This window comes from Pyxicephalus adspersus, chromosome 11 (genome assembly GCF_032062135.1).
Source record: "Pyxicephalus adspersus chromosome 11, UCB_Pads_2.0, whole genome shotgun sequence".
Classification (NCBI taxonomy): Eukaryota; Metazoa; Chordata; class Amphibia; order Anura; family Pyxicephalidae; genus Pyxicephalus; species Pyxicephalus adspersus.
Window position 1 is genome coordinate 57,808,986 of NC_092868.1, and position 12,878 is coordinate 57,821,863.

Consider the following 12,878-nt stretch of genomic DNA (forward strand, 5'->3'; position numbering starts at 1 on the left):
ACAACCCTACCACACAGAAGAACCCTGCTGGAGATCTGATTTTTTTCTAGTGCAGTTTACCAACACTTACAGGTCTTGTCCCTCCCCCAGCCTGTGATGTCACATCGCTCTCTCCTCCTATCACCATGCTCCTTGTTAAGCACATGAGCGCTGCACAACTGACTGGCTCCTCATGCTGCTTCTCTCTCCCACTTTCTGGGCTCATCTGTACAGGGACTGTGACAGGTTATTACCGAGACAGACCTTAAACAGCTTGCATTGGAAAAAAATACAATTAGCAGTTTATTTCTAAATGTTTTCAAGATTCACACAATTTCACACAATTTTTACATTAGATTTAATTGGAAAATTGGCAGCACGGTGGCTCAATGGTTAGCTGCCTTTGCAGCGCGGGGCCCCAGGTTTGAATCTCAGTCAGGACACTATCTGCATGGAGTTTGCAGGCTCTCCCCGTGTCTGTGTTGGCTTTCTCCGGGTACTCCGGTTTCCTCCCACATTCCAAAAACATGCAGTGAGGTTAATTGGCTTCCCCCCAAAAATTGACCTTAGAACGTATTAAAGACATGTGACTAAGGTAGGGAAATTAGATTGTGAGCTCCTTTGAGGGACAATTAGTAAAAATACCTATGGACTTTGTGCAGCGCTACGTAATATGTCGGTGCCATATAAATGCAAGTTAATAATACAATGTATAAAGCAGTAGTAATAGAGTTACAAATTTTTTAATTGAATCCAGTGTGAAAAGTGTATTAAATTTTGGTGAATCTTGGGTGAAAACATATAAACAGACCCCTCAATGATGTTTTAATTAATGCAGAGCTCTGACAATTCGTATTAAGCAGATCTGAGATTGACATCCGATATCTGAGATCCAAACAAAAGGAAAAGAAATGTTTGCTGATTGCCTGCGACAGGCGGCATTGGATTTGTGGGGTGACGGCCCCATCGCCGCCTCTCGCCGCCCCTCCTTTCATACCGCTCTCTATTCCGCCTATGTAACGGGCAATATGTCGGTGGCGTTTCGGAGACGGCGTTACTTTTCCCGGTTATTAATTTAATTGGTAGCCGAGGGAATTGAAGCCGTGAGAGACGGAAAAGTGTTACACAATTGTAGCTGTGTGTTTGGAACATACCGAGGGAGGGCAATGACAAGCTGTCAGTTAGCGAGAGGTTACAGCGACAGAAACGCGATACGGAATTACGATATCTGTGCAACTTTCACATCTCCCTGAGGATTCACCCCCCCCCCAGATTCATCCAATCTAATCCCGCATAAAATTGTTATATTTAATATAGATTATAAATAACTGACCTTGTTATTTCAAACCATCCTAGAGAATTGTTTGTTGCCTGTAGCAACCAGATTCATCTTTTCTAGGTGAACGGAGAATGGCATTAATGAGGCTCAGCATTTCCTTTCTGCTTGCTCATCTCATTTCTTTTCATTTACAAAACTGACCGGTCTGATTTAGAACTTGACATTTTTTTTAGGTCAAATAAAAACTTTTTCTTTCTAAACCTTTTTGTCTCAATTTAAGTAGATGGGAGGGGCGCTTAATATGCAAATTGACTATAGGGCCAATAGCCAATAGGGCTGCTAAGACGCAAATGAGCCGATCTGAATCAGACAGCTGATTGGTTTGTTGTCGGTGCCCACCTTGCCATAAGGTCTCTGGGGTCTGAGCCCCGCCCCCAATATTCAATAGCAGGTGATGATTATTCATTCTTACACATGTCAGTTAGAGATCTGGCAGGCAGACAGAGACTGATAGGACTGGCTCAGTGTTCTCTGTACAGCACCATGGTATATGTCAGAGCTATATAAATGTATATTAATAGTGTGTGACTGTGGGGGGAAATTAGAGTGTCAGCTCCTCTGTACAGCGACTGATGGGACTGGATGAGTGTTCTCTGTACAGCACTATGGTATATGTCATGGCTATATAAATGTATAATAATAGTGTGTGACTGTGGAGGACATTAGAGTGTCAGCTCCTCTGTACAGAGACTGATGGGACTGGCCTAGTGGTGTCTGTACAGCACTACGGTATATGTCAGAGCTATACAGCAATATATCCCCTTTAAATCCCCCCAGCTCTGTGTGGGGCAGAGGCTTACAATTCCTTGCCTTGAATTGAATTGTCCCGGGAAATCTCATCCAGCGCCAGTCTTTGTATCCACGCTCTGTAAACATCTATATGTGGCACAGATTTCCTCCCCCCGTCAGCACATTTTGCCGTAGCGTGCATGAATTTCCATAATTAGCGTTCTGTGTGATATAAGCGCCGCTGCTTACACGTTACACTCCCACGCGCTACCGGCGTGCCAGCGTTACACGTGGAGTAGAATCAGAGCAGCCAGAGGGGAAAAGGCTGCAGACCTCTACAGTCTGATAGAATAAGAGGAGCAATAAAGCACAATCACTGTACACTAATACTAACACAGTCTGCATCAATAATGAATCCATACAGCAGATTAAAATATTTATCCCGATGGCATTTAGTTTGCTGTTTGCAAGCAATTAACTTTTTTTTTAGCTTAAATTCTGCTTTTTTTATCCTGTGTTAAATCTCAGTGCTGCTGATCTCCTGCCGCCTACAGTGATGGCTTCACACCATTGCTCAGAGCCAGCTTGTGTGTTGATTGCAGCCACCACCAGGAGGAGCACATGTGACAGGGGGCAAATCAGAAACACAATTGGTAGACCCCCCCATGTCAGGAAGTGCCTTTATTTTACTTTATTGATGGATCATTTGGTGTTATGTAAATGAGAGCTCCAATTTGGAGTTTGAAAAGCCCCCAATTTTCACCCTGCAAACTCTGACACCGCTGCTGCAGCCAGTGCACAATACCATCAGTAAACATGCCGCAGTTGCTAGATTTAAGCAAATACCAACAGCAGGTATTTTTACACCAATTTTTAACAGCCATATGCAATTCTGGAGCATCAAAACAAAAGTGTTCAAAGTCTTATAGGTTGTAGTGGTTGTCCCCAACTGCCATGCTGCAGAAAAGGGCCCTTCATCCATGTGGAAGCAGCGATCTCTCTAAATAGGTCTGACACACCCCCTGCCCATCCAAAGCCTGCTCTCTCCAATCAGCAGAAAGCATGAGCTTTTTTTGATTGGAATGCTGTAGCTCTCAGCAGGGGGCGCTGTCCATGCATAAATTTATCCTATTATATTTTGTATCCCTCTTACCCTAATACACTACATAGAGTTCTGAGGACTTCAGGGTGATCTTTTACCCCAGAGAGATCGTTTCTAGAGATCCTAAATATCAATCCGTAAAGGTGGAATCTTCTAGCCATTGAGCCGTCTCATCATGCTTATTCTGAATGATCGTACACAATACACCCGTGCATTTCCTATACCCAAACATCCTTTCAGTGTTATCACTGGGATTTATTTTTCCAGCATAGAAGATGTTTTTTATTCACAGAAATGTCAGGAAGTCGATTCACCGAGCCGCAGGAGTTATTTTAATTGGGTTCGTCAATTGGTCACATGATCATTTCTGCATTATAGCAAAAAATCCCCATAAATACAACGTAAGTGTAGATGGAATCATTGTGGTTTGGGCCCAGATTTCTACCACAATTTTATCTAATTAAATTTTTTTAAAATGTGTGTATTGCATCAAATATTTTAACCCTTCCCTGCTTTATCCAAAAATGTAAAGTATGGCCATGGGTACGCAATCATCTCCTCTGTGATTGGCTCCTCTCCTCAATAGAATTCTCCCAGAACGTCAGCCAGCAGCATTTCCAGCAGTGGACGCCGGAGATAATGTTACATAGTTCAGGTTTACATGCAACATTTTTTAGAATTTCACACATAAAGTGAATTTGGACACAGTGAATCACTTAGGGTTTGTTTATCAATGTTTTCACTCAAAATTAGCACAACTTTCACCCATGATTTATGCACTTGTCTGTTTGAGGGTCTATTTAGACGTTTGCGTGTTGTTAATGCATGCATTACAGCAACATACGGTAACAAATAACATGAATTGCATCATGCAACTAAAATTGCAAGAAACATTAAGGCAAAGCATAAAGCACTGCAGTGCAATGGGCCTAATTTATTAAAGCTCTCCAAGGCTGGAAAGGATACACTTTCATTAGTGAAGCTGAGTGATCCAGCAAACCTGGAATGGATCTGGTTCAGGATTGAATACATTTGCTAACAAATAGCAAATGACATTTAAGAAATCCATTCCAGGTTTGCTGGGTCACCCAGCTTTACAAATGAAAGTGTATCTTCTCCAGCCTTGGAGAGGTCTATTAGATCAATCCCAATGTGTTAATTTCATACATAGATCCAATTGGGACCTGAGTCATATATGACAACTGTGTGAATCCTGGGTAAACATTTTTATAAAATGAATGATGAAATAATATCAAATGAACATCTATTCTCCCTTGAGAAGAGACGTATAAGGGGGGATATGATCACCCTGTATAAACGGTCCATATAGAGCAGTGTTTTTCAACCACTGTTCCGCGGCACACTAGTGTGCCTTGAGAGATCTTCGGGTGTACCGTGGGAAATTATCCAATTTCAGTTAATTGGTCCCAAAATGATTTATTTACTGCAAAAAATTTGTCTTCATTTGTCTATACCAGCGATGTATAGTGATAGGCAGAACCAAAAAACAAAAACTCTTCCACTAGATGGCAGCAGGTAGCTAATTTACGTGTCTGACTTTTTGGTGGTGTTCCGTGGGATTTTTCTAATTGTAAAATATGTGCCGCGACTAAGAAAGGTTGGGAAACACTGATATAGAGAACTCTCTTCCCCATTATTCACTGTAAGGTCATTACAAAGCACAAGGGGGCGCTCTTTGCATCTGGAGGAAAAGAAGTTCAAGCATCGGATAAGGAAGGGATTATTCACTGTAAAGTCAATGGGAAGGCAAAAGTTAGGCGATCATTTTAGGGATTAGTAGTCTTTAAAAAAATTTTTTACATTCTAAAAATGTCCTAAGCATATAAATGGGGTATTTTTCTAACTTTCAGTGTAATATTCAACCAACATTTAGCCATTTCTGACTACATTTTCATTAAAAATAAAAATTATCCCCCTTTCCAAATGAAAGTTACTCCAGACATTCAGGCTGTTGTCCCTATAACAAAGAGCAGCAAGCATGTAGCGCCTTTGTTATGATACAATCCTTCAGGCCCTACAATGTGAAGGAGAGGTATCTTCCCAAAAAACAAGGATTCCCCAAAGCTCCTTGGCTCAATGCTGTCCAACCCCCAACTCTTTGCACCCCTAGCCCAGGGTGCAGGCAATGAAGGTTTACATTCCACCTATGTGCACCACACTGTTTTTTTTGGGTTCCACAAACCCCGAACCGGTCCATCTGCAGATTTGAGAAAATGTAAATACACATTACACAAAAATATCATTACATAATATAATAATAACATAAATAAAAAGCGTAAATATTATATATAAGTAAAAAATGTATAAATATATATATATAAATATTTGACCAATAGGAAAAGTAGCTGCCACTGTACTATCAAGACCCTGGCATGAGTTGACCTAAGTAACAGTGAATGTCATAATTTAATATAATGTCATATAATGTCCTGCCAGACAATACTGGGTGAATCCCATCAAATCTTACATGAGTGAATGTACCATCTATTTTTCATTTGGTGAACTGGTCTGTTGATAAACTAGATATTTATCTTACAATTAGCTGTATTCACTCATTCCTATTGTGCAGGTACAGATTTCTGATTTGATTTAGAGAGGTTGAGTTAACATTCAATAACATTCAACATTAACATTCAATAATAATTCTTACATGGGAATCCATTTTTATTTATTTAGGACTTTTTGAATATACTTTTGTGATGTTTACTTTTGTACATCAGTTAGGGTTGAAATTCCAATATTTTTTCATTAAATTGTGTTTTTTGTATTTTAAAATTACGTAAATTAAATTAGCAGGATGCATATATAATGATGGTGGTAGTATGTCACAATTAATTTGAAAAAGACAATAAAATGCCTACCCTCATCATTCAATAGATCAAAACAAATCAAAGACAGAGATTCAAGCAGGGTTTTTGGCACAAACAGTGTATTCAAACATATATACAATGTTTATAATAAAACTTGACAATTGTGAAAGGCCACTGTACAAACTAGTGGTCGACAATAGTAATTAGAATCTTGTGATTATGTAATACAATACATAGTAATCAGAGGTTGATTTTAACCACCATATTATCCTGGGGTTCAACGTAGGCCAAGAATTGGCACTAGACATACAACTCATCAGCATATATATTATTAACCATATATAGTATTTGATCATCAAAGCATGTTGTTGGATATATCCGACGCGTTTCGCCAAGTGTGGTTTCTTAAGGAGTATTATATTGTAAATGTACAAATTCTAGATTATTCTACAATATAATTCATCTACAATATAATACATGCATTAGTTATTACAAATTTCAAGTCAAATATTATTTATTGGTTTAGATACAACTCATGCAAGTAACCAACGCATGCTGTCAATAATACTCCTGAAGAGGCCACACTTGGCGAAACGCGTCGGGTATATGCAACAACATGCTTTAAAGATCAAATACTAAATATGGCTAATAATATATGTGCTGATGAGTTGTATGTCTAGTGCCAATTCTTGGCCTACGTTGAACCCCAGGATAATATGGTGGTTCAAATCAACCATTGATTACTATGTATTGTATTAAATAATCACAAGATTCCAATTACTATTGTCGACCACTAGTTTGTACAGTGGCCTTTCACAATTGTCAGGTTTTATTATAAACATTGTATATATGTTTGAATACACTGTTTGTGCCAAAAACCCTGCTTGAACCTCTGTCTTTGCTTTGTTTTGATCTATTAAATTAGCAGGATGACGCTTCCTTCTTCTATCACAGCCTGAAGGTGTAGCAATGGTGCCTTAATGCCTCTCCACCTAGAGTGACCCCTGCAGGTAGGTATAGCAAGACACAAACCTCACATATAATAATAGCACCATGTATGAGGGGTGAATGATGAGGCAAGGTGCAGGCAGGATGGGTTACAATAACATGGTGGCATGTAGGACCAAGTAAGGAAAGGTCACTGATCATGCCAAGATTCTTGCTAGTGGTTCCAATTCCCTACAGACAGGCATTGGGGTTGATGTACCCAGCTGTACATCTTGTAGGGGCAAGGCCTTAATACTGCTCCATGACAGGAAATAAAGGGACCCTAGGCCATGAAAATGGATGAAAATAATAAACGTTTGTTATATTAAAAATAATATTCATAGAGTGAACTTGCCCCGGTCCTCTTTCTATGCCTTTTTACAAATTCGGCATTATGTCATGTCTTTACAACCCTCGGCTACCTTCCAGGCCCTAACCACATTTGAGAGGTTATGTATGGAAGGCCCCTATACCAAGGGAGCGATTTCCTCCATCTATCGCTTTCTACATACTGCTACACAGGGAGACTCCTTTAAATTTAATTATATGCTCAAATGGGAAGCAATTCTTGGCCAATCTCTCACAGCTGAAGATTGGCATGACATTTGGGAGGCGGCGCATAAGAGCTCTATTTGCACCTTGTATAAAGAGAATCTATACAAAATTGTGCTGCGGTGGTATCACACTCCGGCGGTGCTTCACAGTCTGTTTCCTACGGTTGATTCTAAGTGTTGGAGATGTGGTGCACACCGTGGTACGATAGAACACATATTTTGGTTCTGTCCCCTCATACAACCATATTGGTCGCGTGTCAATGAATTGCTTACTACTGTGACCCAACAACATATAACATTGGATCCTCTTTCCCATCTTTTGGGGTGCCCCTCTTCAGCTTTACCAAAGGTGTCTCGTAAGCTGGTCTCACATATCTTGGTCGCAGCACGGACGCTGATAGCTTCTAGATGGAAAACATCATTACCCCCCTCTATGGAGAGTCTATATAAGCGGATCCAAGAGATTCGCCTTATGGAATATCTCACGGCGCTTATCAGAGACACCTTGGTCAAGTTTGAGACGGTGTGGGAGGCATGGGATTGTTTTTATGCTAATTTATCCTACTGAGATCAATGGACTCCTCTATTGAATGGGAATTGCGAAAGGACTTGGCTATATACGACCCACTTTGTAGTTTAAGAAGTTTAACAGACTTGTGTTGTTATACAAATGTCTTGATGTACTGTTCTGGTTAAATTCTGGAATATGTTTTACTGCATTACTGTAGTGTTATTACCCCCTATGTTTTTCCCCCTTTTTTATTCTCTTTTTTCTGTATCCTGTTGAAAATTTCAATAAAAATACAATTTCAAAAAAAAAAATAATATTTATTTTTTTCTAAATCATCACTTTTACTAAAATAACACTGAGTGATCCTGCCATAGAAGTCCAGAAGCTAGACCATGACTGGGTAGGTCTGGGGCTCCATGATTCATGAAGGGTCCCAAAATGGTACATTATGGAGGTGGGTGAGCAGTAATGTTTAGAAAGTCAGCAATGATCACGTCCTCTGTTCCCGTGTCACTGACTGTATTTGTCTGTCATTTGCAACTCCTATTTAATGTACAGCGCTGCATGTTGACTCTATATAAATCCTGTATAATAACAATAGTGATCAATATATAAGTGCAGGAGATAAAACTGTGTTTTTTCTGCCCTTTGCATGCTATGTTAGTGTTAGATTTGTTTGTTATGGGCTTGCAACAATCTTCCCAGGTGTCTGTTGTGCCAACAGTGCCAACGCTGTCAGTGTCTCCCATGGTTGTCACCCCATCACACGGGCTTCTAATAGAGCCTACAAATGTCTATCTGACACCCAATAATCATGATTCACTCTTATCACTTGTAGAAAACTCTTAGAAATATAATGCAGCCTTTGCTATGGTGCATGCACATCTGAAAAAGTTACAAAGAATCTACTGAAAATAAACAACACTGAGATGCAACAAAAGATGAAAAAACTGAAAACAAAAATAAAGACATTTGTTTTCAGTAAACATTATTTTATCAAATAACATCCAGTGATAGTTTACATCCACTTTAATAAAGTCATGAGCAGCATTCGTGCTCCTCTGCCACACAATTCCCAGATCAATAGTCCAATTATTGTGAATTGCTCAGGAAACAAGTCAGTGAACACATGATGCTGGTGGGTAGGAGGCTCTCTGCGTCCCCAAATGAATTTCGTTCTCAGCTCTCAGGAACACACAGAGGCACTTCGTCCCCAGTTCCTCCTTCGGATTACACAGCACCAGCATCCTCTCCTTCACGCTTCTCTTCTGAATGATGTGAATTTAATGACAGCGCTGCAAACAAACTGACTTGTACAGCACAATCTGTTCACCTATCCGGCATAAATCCTTTTCCTGCACGTCTGCCAGCCATGGACTGCTGCCAAGTAGGTACACCTCATCCGTAATGACCTGTAATGATATAGGTGCTGTCTATCTAATGGAACTCAGGTACTTACTGATCACCTGGGGGTACTTACAGCAATTCTGCAATAAATCTGTAATATAGAAGATAGTCTGAGAGTAATGAACTCCAATAAATCTGTAATATACAAGACAATCTGAGAGTGCTGATCTCTAATAAATCTATGTCATAGAAGACAATCTCAGAGTTCCAGTCTCCAATACCTCTATATTATAGGAGCAAGTCTAAAGCCTTTTATATTGTAGGAGTCTTAATTTCTAATACCTATATATTGTAGAAGGAACTCTGAGATTTCTAATCCCCAATACTTTTATATTAAAAGAGAAATTCTAACATTTTTATTTCTCCAATTCTTTTATATTGTAGAATACATTCTGAGAGTATTAATATCTATTATATATTGTAGAAGACATTCTGGGATTCTTATAGAAGAAATAATTAGAGTTCTAATCTCCATTTTTTTCCTTATTGTAGTAGAAATTTTTAGAATCTTAATACTTTTGATTTTCTTAATCTTCAATATCTTAATATTGTAAGATAAATTGTGAAAGTCCTAACCTCTAATATCTCCATTTATTAGGAGAAATCATAAAAGTCTCCCCTGTAGCTCTATATTATAGGAGAAATGCTGTGACTCTTAATACACCTCTGTATTATTGCCCCGCTAATTGCCATTGATTTTGTTGCTGTGGTTAGCAGTGTGTGGGTGTTTCTGGCAAAGAACAGAATTACAGTCAGCAGCGTTGGGGAAAAGCTGCACACAATGTACCATTGCTATGTGAACGAATTTTGTGTGTTTTCTGGTACATGATGTCAATTGCCCAAAAAAACAGTTATTCCATATCTTTATGGAGAATATAGATCTAAAGTTTTATAGAACTTGGGGGGTGGCTATGCTTGTTGCTCTTTTTGTAATCATCAATCAAAAATTGTCAAATTGTGTCGGGGTTTAGTTTTAAAGAGAAGACTTAGGGACCCATACAGGGTAGTGTATGGGGTATATGTCACTGGAGTTGGATTTAGGGGGGTATGATTGGATTTACAGGGGGTAATTAGTGTTTGATGTTGGTGCATGTACCAGGGGTATTGATGATTATATAGAGCTGGGCTATTGAGAAGTTATCAGTCGATGTGCGAGGGGTATTAATAATTGCATAGGGAACTGAGGGGAGATATTAATGGATGTGCAGGGTGTCAATATTTGTTCAAAGCTGTGTGATTAGGGAAATGGTATCAGCAGATGTACAGGGGTATTAGTTTTCTGTGAGGGGGGTCAGTGAGTATTGGGTACTGGTGTTGTTTGTTTCTAAAAGGGGTATAAGTGACTGTATGGGGGGTATCTGCTCATGTATTGGAGTTCATTGGGAGTACAGGTAGTACCATTGAGTTTACAGGTATATCTGTGGACCTACCTGGTGTAACCTTCTGGTGGATGTTATCTATTAATGGATGGGTGTATCTGTGGATAAATGAGGGTATAAGTGAATGTGCGGTTATATCCCTGGATCTGTAGAATATCAGTGAATGCAAGTGGTAGCAGTGGATATCACTGGATTTAGAGGGGTATTTATATATGTATAGGGGTATCAGTGGATGCACAGGGGTATTTATAGGTGTATAGGGGTATCAGTGGATGCACAGGGGGTATTTATAGAAGTACAGGGGTATGAGTGGATGCACAGGGGGTATTTAAAGATGTACAAGGTTATTAGTGGATGCACAGGGGGTATTTATAGATGCACAGGGGTATCAGTGGATGCACAGGGGGTATTTATAGATGTACAGATGTATCAGTGGATGCATAGGGGGTATTTATAGATGTAGAGGGGTATCAGTGTATAGATGTACAGATGTATCAGTGGATGCATAGGGGGTATTTATAGATGTAGAGGGGTATCAGTGGATGCACAGGGGGTATTTATAGATGTACAGGGGTATCAGCAGATGCACAGGGGGTATTTATAGATGTTCGGGGGGTATCAGTGGATGCACAGGGGGTGTTTATAGATGTACAGGGTTATCAGTGGATGCCTGGGGGTATTTATAGATGTACAAGGTTATTAGTGAATGCACAGGGGGTATTTATAGAAGTAAAGGGGTATCAGTGGATGCACAGGGGTTGTTTGTCAATAGTAATGTTAGGAAGAAGTAGCATTCAGGGGTATCAGTGACTGGTAGGTGCAGTCTGATTTTAGAAGGGGGTTCTGTGGATATGCATGATGAACCAGTCATTTGTAAGAGGCTGCTGTAATTTGGGAAGGTTTTTGTGGATTGGAGTATATGGAGAATCAGTGATTGGTAAGAACAGTGGGATTTGGATAGGGGTATCCGTAATGGTAAATATACAGGGGGTATCAATGGCTGGTGGCAGTAGAATGACTTGGGAGAGGTATTAGTGATGGGTGCAGATACTGGGAATTAGGGAGGGTATCAGTGCATGGAATAGGGGTATCAGTGATTGGGTGGAGCAGTAAGATTTGGAGAGGAACATCAGTAAATGTACTGGGGGTATCAGTGATTGGTGGAGTGGGGTGACTTTCGGAGGGGTATTAGTGTTGGGTGAGGGCAATTAGGAATAGGTATCAGTGCATTTTAGTAAATGATAGGATCAGTAATAGGAGTATCAGTGATTGTTAGGAGCAGTGTGATTTGGAGAAGGAATTCAGTAAATGTACATTGGGGATCAGTGATTGGTAAAAGTAGGGTGACATCAGGAGGGGTATTAGTGATGGGTGAGGACATTGTCAAATAAGGATAGTATCCGTGCATTTCAAGGGATTTCAGTAATTGATAGGGTTGCAGAGTAGGGGTATCAATGCCTGTAAAGGGGTAAAAGTGATTGGTAAGATCCGTGGGGTCTGGAGAGGAAGGGTATCAGTGGGTGTTTTACCCTTTGGCTATTCTAACACTGAAGCAAATATCTGTGCAGTCCCTGTGGGTCCCAGCAGAACAGGGGGCCCAGGGCACACCGGAAACCCAACAGCCAACATCTTTCAGTCTAGGGCCCAAGAAACAAATCTCCCCAAATCTTCAACAACATAGCACTATTACCTTTATTGGGCTTGGCTAGGTGGACCCATCACCCTTCATCCTGAGACCCACCCAATGCAATGTAATGACTGAGTATAAGACATTTGTAGATCTGACATTATTTTATCCTTTATGTACAGTGCTGCGTATTAATATGGCACTATATAAATACTGTTTATTAACAATTGTGTGAAACAAATATAAATTATGGGGCTCAAGGGGGCTTATGGCCAATATGGTGAGTTGGAGCATATTTGATCCTTTTTAGAATGTCATGGAACAATGTATACTTATACTGACCCCAAACGTTGTGATGTATTGATAGCCCAATCATTTGAAATGCCAATGCCCCTCAGTATACAAAACTGCATGCAATGCAGCATTTTACATT